This window comes from Pseudocercospora fijiensis, assembly GCF_000340215.1.
Source record: "Pseudocercospora fijiensis CIRAD86 unplaced genomic scaffold MYCFIscaffold_4, whole genome shotgun sequence".
Classification (NCBI taxonomy): Eukaryota; Fungi; Ascomycota; class Dothideomycetes; order Mycosphaerellales; family Mycosphaerellaceae; genus Pseudocercospora; species Pseudocercospora fijiensis.
Window position 1 is genome coordinate 4,901,673 of NW_006921535.1, and position 7,352 is coordinate 4,909,024.

Sequence of the window (7,352 nt, forward strand, 5' to 3'; positions counted from 1 at the left end):
TAGTCGTCCGCAACTAAGTAAGCGATACGCTAGGCTCGAGTACGAAGGCCGCTATTCTTAGTATTGTTGTCTTCTGCTTCTTAGCGACTACTGTCTTATTTAAGTCGTCTAATTCTCGAGCCGTTGCTATACGTTTTGTTGTATACAACGTCGCTCCGCTAGTAAGAGGTTTACGGTTGCTATAGATTACCTATAGCTCTCGAATACGGTGCGAGTTAAAGAGCCGTGCCTTCTTAAAGTCGATAAACTAGTAAGCGTAGAAGTGAGAAGGCAATAGCACTATACGGCTACCCTCTGTCTCTAGAAGCTTTATAATATCGTAAAGGCACGGATAGCTATAGGTCTTAGATAGGTAGTCGTTATAGCGGCACTGTAGATAAGAATACGAGTATGCCGAGTACTTAATCTCGTTGCTATTAGCATTAACTATAGCCTTTAAAAGCGAGTTAGTACGCGAGTATAGAGCCTATACTTCGAGAAGGCAATAGTCGCTAATAACTCGAGTTATAGAAGACTAGAATAGACCGATTAAGGCCTTAGAACAGCGCTTCAGGTTGTCAGCGAGTGCAGCTCGGCGGCGGTCGTAGCCTTAGTACTACTAGTTAAGAAGCGACTCGAAGAGGGTAAAGATATCGTACCGACTGCTATAGTTTAACTACTCCTTAATCCGACCGTAGGTTGCCTCGACTCGTAACGTTGTTTTACAGCTAAAGTGCATTACTTAGTTAGTCTAGTAGTGGACAATCTTCTCCTTATAATACTACTAGTTATTGTTTAAATAGGACTTGAACTATAGAAACACGTTATCTAGCTTATAAGCCTTGTCGTTAAATTCTTCCTCGGACTAACTCTAGACTATATAAGTAAACAGCTTCATAAACTGAGTAGTCCTTAGACTATTAGTCTACGAGCTATCGTTAGCCTTTACCTATACAAAGTCGCCTCGTTCTTTGCGTACTCGAGTTAATATATCTTGTTATAGGTGCTAGTCGCAGACGATATTCTTAGACTCTAGATATACCTCGTTAATCGCTAACATAAGAGCCGCTTTACGGTTAGTGCTAAAGACAATAGGTGGTAGACAACTATACTTCTCGAAGCTATTCCAGATTGACTGCAATAGCTATATAAAGGCCGCCTTATTAGGCTTCGGTTTAACAAGGCTAACACCGAGTTTAATCGTGTTATTTATCGGTCTAGCGGCGACAATATCTAGCAACTCGAGGTTGTATAAATTGGTGCTGTAAGTCGTGTCTAAATAGATAATATATAGCGTATCCTTGTAGGCAGAGAGCGACCGTAGATAGAGGGCAACTATTAACCGAATTACACTATTCTTAGGATTAGTTGTTATCTCGTAGAAGATTGAATTCTCGTCTAGTAGCTTAACCATTCTCTCGGCCTAGTTTAACTCTCTTCGAGCGACAGTATTACGGTTGAAAGCAATATTATAGACGTCGTATAGCTTTAGAATAACTCCCTAGCCTCGGAAATAGGCTATAATCTTCGAGGTTGGCATTCGTAACTACTGTAATCGCTCTAGTTACTTAAGGAATTGCTAAGACCTCGTACGGACACGCATATTAGTTAATAAGACAACGTCGTTAGGTCTATAGTTATACTAGCAATGTATATCTTTAGAAGAGTAGCGAATACACTACTTACTATCCGGCGTACGAGGGTCGACAGCAATAGCGTAGAAATAGAATTTATAGCCAATCTTCTTCGTCTTCTTCTTCGCCTTATTAGTCGTTATCTAGGTGCGTTTGTTAGGCTTACTAAAGTAGCCGCAGACGTAGAGATAGCGGTATTTGATACTATCCTTGTTCTTCTTAGGTTTCTACTCTTTAAACTCGAATCTAGTGTCTATACTAAACGACTAAATATAGCGTACGAGCGCATTCTTCGAAGGAAACGACGACTAGCGAGGCAATGGCCTACGAGGGCGCTTAATCGTTACAAACTCGTGCTTTTGAGGTCGCGGCGATACTAATCGATATTCTAGCAGATTAATACGCTCGCGCGGTAGCGACAGCGACAGTAAGCGCGAGCGGCCTCGAATACGTGTCTCCGAGACAAATTGAACCTCTTCCTACGACTTAATAACTACCGCCGAGAGCGCGCCTTCTATACCTTCTACCTCCATTTCTACCTCCTTCTACGACTTAATAACCACCGCCGAGAGCGCGCCTTCTATACCTTCCACCTCTATTTCTACCTCCTTCTACGACTTAATAACTACCGCCGAGAGCGCGCCTTCTATACCTTCTACTACCGCCGCCGCCGCCGCCGCCGCGCCGTTACCGCCGCCGGCGATAACTTCATCGAGAAACTCGTCGTAGGATAGAGATTTAGCCATTTTCGGTAGTTACTAGGTAATCTGCTACAAAAGGGGGAAGAAATGCGAACTTTAGGTCTACGGTAGAATTCGAGGCGCGAATTCGAGGCGCGACCTCCGCGCCTGTTAACAACACTATCCAAGAACGGATATAATATGTAATAGGTGGAAACAGCACGTAATCTAATTTAGGACGATTCTACATTAGTATATCTACTAGGGCTCGGGCGGGTAGCTAGGGCTCGGGGAAGTAGCGAGGGTAACGCGTTCTACTACCCCGCCTTCCCCTTCCGTATCGCTAGCGCAGGCTCTTTTATCGTTTCCGTTGCCAAGATCGCTAGTATTCGTTAATATTACTCCTTTCTATGTAATATAGCTTCGGTTCTATTAAAGCTATACTAGAAGTAGAGGAGGCTATTATAGAGGCTATCTAGAGCGATTTTACGCTTATAAGCGATAACGGTATAGCGAATATATCTAGAAAAATCGAACCTAGTAGTTCTAGTAGAGAAATAGGGAATAGTTCCTATAGTAAATAGTTTTAGTATAGTATAAATATTAGAGTTTTATAAATTAAAACTACTTAGAGGCTTTATAGCCCTAGATAGCCTATATACTATTTAGATACTAAATACTAGACATTTCTAGATATACGTAGCCTAGGCGATTAGCTAGCCTATCTATTAAATAGCTTATATAGGACTTTACCTATATTAGATTTTTATAATAGTACTATACGAAGGTTATTACTAGGGCTATAATATTACTAAGTTATCGACTATTCGCTACGCGCGCTACGTAGACAGAGCTATTATAAAGTTGGTATTATAGATAATTATATAAAGGAGGAAGGTTATTTATAGAGATAGCCGTTCCTCTATTAGTTAGCTTAGCCTCTAACTATTCCTTCCCTTATTCTATTATAGTCTACTCTAAATAAAAGAAAAAGATACGCCCTTATACTATTACTCTAATTTCGCCTAGATACCTATTATCTAGTAGGCTATCTACTACTTAGGCGTAATATTACTTAGGTTATTTTACTACTTAAGTACTACTATAGCCTTAGCCTACCGCTCTATAAAGTCTGCCTATTTCTTCCTAACCTCTTCTATCGTTACCTTCTTAATATTTAACTAGGCTTAAATCTCTACTCGTCGTCTCTTCTTTTTAGTAGCTATATACTAGTTAGTATATTCCTCTAAGAGCGGATCTATTAGGTCGGTCTATACTCCTATATCTTAGTAGAGTATAACCTTCTCGGTTACTTAGCTATCTAGTTCGAATTCGGCGCCTAAGTCGTCTATTAGCTAAGTAGCCCTTACTATTACTACTAAGAAACCTCCGTCCGTCTATTTAGATAGATCTATCTATCTAAGCGGATTACTGCTATTAGTTTGCCTTACTACCTTATTAAGCCTACTAAAGTATACTAGCATTTCTAAGGGGTCTTAGTTATTAGTAACTAGTTATCTTACCTCGTACTATCGCTTAGTAAAAGCGACTCGTACGGCTTCGCAGTTATAATAGGGAACGAACTAGCGCTAGATAATTTCTTATAGTAGCTAGTTAGTCTCGGAATATAACTTCTTTATTAAGTTTTTAACCTTTTTAGGATCTCGCTCGATACTATCGTCGACTATATTCTTTAGTATAATTAGGTCTACGTTAAGTATCTCGCTAGGCACTAGATAGAGTATATTAACTTCGAGATCTTATATAAGGTCTCTTTACTCCCTAAGTATCTTATTATACGTTTCTTTCTCCTTAGTAGATAGGTTAGCTAAGTTAGCTCTTAGAGTCCGATCCTTAGTAGGCTAAGCTATCTAAACTCTAGCCTACGCTCTCTTCTTATCCGACGACGTCGTTAGAGCTATCGGTAGCGTAGCCTTTAGTATAATAGGTATCGCTTTCTTAGCCTTCTTAGTTAGCTAGGGAGTCGTATTACCTATCTAGTATATATCCTCCTCGTTGCCTTCTTTAATAAATCGGCTTTTACCGTTACTCCTCTCTGTCTTTTACTTATTACTAGCCTTATTACTAGCCTTATTACTAGCCTTATTACTCGCTTATTACTAGCCTTAGATAGCGTTACTTCGTTAGTATTAATTAGTATAAAGGACGGAACTAGCGCTCTATTCTCGTTATCTAAGATAGGCTCTATTACTACGGCTACTAGGCTTTAGAATCTAGTAATCTACTCTACTATCGTATTACTTTCTTTATTAGCTTACTAGCTTACGAAAGGGTCGAATATATTAGGCTCGCCGAGGAAGTTAGGAATCGAGCGATAGCGATAATTATTAATATCTAGGAGGTTATTAAGGTCGAATATACCGCTATAGCCGTTAGCGCTACTATTAACCTCTATACTCTTACTAGGGTTATTATCGTCGTTAGTATCGGCGCTAATACGCTATTATTAGTCTCGATATTCTCGCTAAGATTAGCGTTAGCGCTCTCGTTAGCGTTAATAGTATCGTTAGTTTTAGTAATATACGCGAAGAGATCGTTAGGTAGCGTTATATCGCGCTATAGTATTTACTATTTCCTACTTTATATCTTACTCTATTATCTTACGCTACTAGAAATCGTAGCAAATATCGCGCGTAAGCTCTCGTATCGACCTTAGTACTATAGAGGATAGTATATAAAGGATATTATAGTATACTCGCGGAAGCTATTTAGAAAGATATTATTGTTATAGTAAACTTGCTTATTATATATAGAAGCAAGCTTAGTACGCGTATATACGCGCTCCTGCCTATTATAGAAGTAAAGCGAACTACGTAGAAGTTACGCGATCCCGTTACTAGAAAAAATATATATATAGATAGATAGATAGATAGATATTTCATTTGCCTGTTGTAGTGCCTTTCGGCCTATATAGGTCTGTTTCTATATATTGTTTTGGGTAGGAAACCAACTTAGTTAGTAAAAACCTCCCTTCTGTCCTATTTATAAGTGTTAATCTTCCTCGTTTCCTTGTTTTCCTTCCTCTAGGGTATACTAGTGTTATAGTTGTTACCCTCTAACTACCTTGCCTGCTGCCCTGCCCTTCTTTCCCCCTCTTCTTCCCTCCTTCTTATCTACTCCTTAGTTTCCCTTACTAGTACGAATTATTGTACAAATCCCTATTTAATAATCTACTTTACTATCCTCTTTAGGTCTTCTTTGCTCTAGATTAGTTTGTCGTATTCCCTTTCTATTACTTTTAGTCTCTAATTACTTCTGCCTTCTAACTATTAAGGGTAGACTAGTAGCATATGCTTAGGGTTTTAAGATTAGTAGCTATATTAGCAAGCTCTACTTTTAATTCCTAGGACGTTTCTTCTAAATAGGTAAGATCTAAGTCTAATGTGTTTAGATCTGATTTAAATAGCTAGGCTTGCCTCGGCCCTGTTTAGGTCCTTATAGAGCTAGTAGTTATATTAACCAAATTTAATTAGTGCCTTTAGGGTTCCTAGTCTGACTTGTATTTTGTTCTATTCCTGCTCCTATAGGTATTTAGCAATTGATTCTACTAGGCTTTGTTTCTCTCCCTTTAGCTTATCTTCCTTTGGCCTTATATTTGGTCCCTAAAGCTCTTTCTCTAGTATTTCTCTTATTAAGACTCTATATTGCTCTAGGTCTTTAACTTTCTAGGGAGTTATTTATAGTCTGTCTCGCCTCCTAGTCCTAATGTACTAGGCTTTTATCTTGTCTAGTGCCTTTTAGATAGTCTGTTAGGCTAGGTATTCTATTGTCTTTGCTATATATTAGTGTCTTAGTCCCTTGAAGTATTGTTTGACTAGTAGGATCCCTAATTCTATTTCCACTACCCTTGTTAGTATAGTTTTATATACTCCTAGGATTTTCTTTAGGCTTTAGGTTTAGGACCTACTAACTAGTTGCTTAATCCTCCTTAGTGTTTTCTCTTAGGCTATCTATATCTATGCTCTATATAGCATTGCTAGCTTAACAATTGCTTTGTATATAACTTTAGCTTTCTCGAATATAGCCCCCTATATAGAGGCTATAAGCCTATTAATGGATTGTATATTAGTATCTGCCCTCTACTTTGCCTTCTTTACTTATAGTCCCTAATTCAGTTTTAGATCTAGCTAGATCCCTAGTACCCTAAGCTCTGCTAATAGTTAGGTTTTAAAGCCTTAGATAGTGATTGATTGCTTTATATTATAGGTTGATTTAGCCTTACTAAAGTAGATAAGCTAGTACTTTTCTAGGGCGAATTTTGCTCTATGCCTCCTTGCCTATTTTTTATACTCCTAGTGCTTCTCTTCTAGGATCTTGCAGTTGGTTTCTATTGTCTTAGACTAGGCTAGAATATTTGTATTATCTATAAACCCTAATACTAATGTATTCTTTAATTCTAGGAGTAGGAGTAGGTCTGCTATAAAGATAAGGAAGAGGATTAGGGAGAGTGTTAATCCTTAGAGGATTCCCTTTTTAGTTAGTATTAGGTCTAATTTGAATTTGCCTAGAATGAGCTATGTTAATCTTTCCTATAGGAAGGACTAGATAAATTGGACTATCTAGTTTAGTGTAGCTTTCTGTTTAAGTATATATAGGAGCCTTTTATAGGAGATATTATTAAAGGCTCCTAAGATATTAAGGGAGAGGAGGGTTGCTACCTAGTTTTAACTATAGTACTAGATATGTTTGATCTATTCTGTAATTAGTTCTATAGCTGTTAGTGTTAACCTCTTCTTTCTTCCTCCTATCTAGCCTTTAGGAAGGATATTCCTTTCCTCGGTAAAGGTTATTAGCCTTTTAGCGACAATTTTTTCTAGCACCTTGCCTATTATGTTAAGTAGGGCTATTAGTCTATAGGCCTTAAGCTGTATATAGTCTTCCTTCTAGGGCTTCCTTAGCACTACTATTAGGGACTTCCTAAATGGTCTTAGGTAGTGTCCTAGTGCTAGGCTTTGTAAAAAGATATTAGCTAGTACTAGGGCTAGCCCCTTCCTATATGCTTTTAGAAGTTTGTTGTAGATCTTGTCTTCTCCTAGTG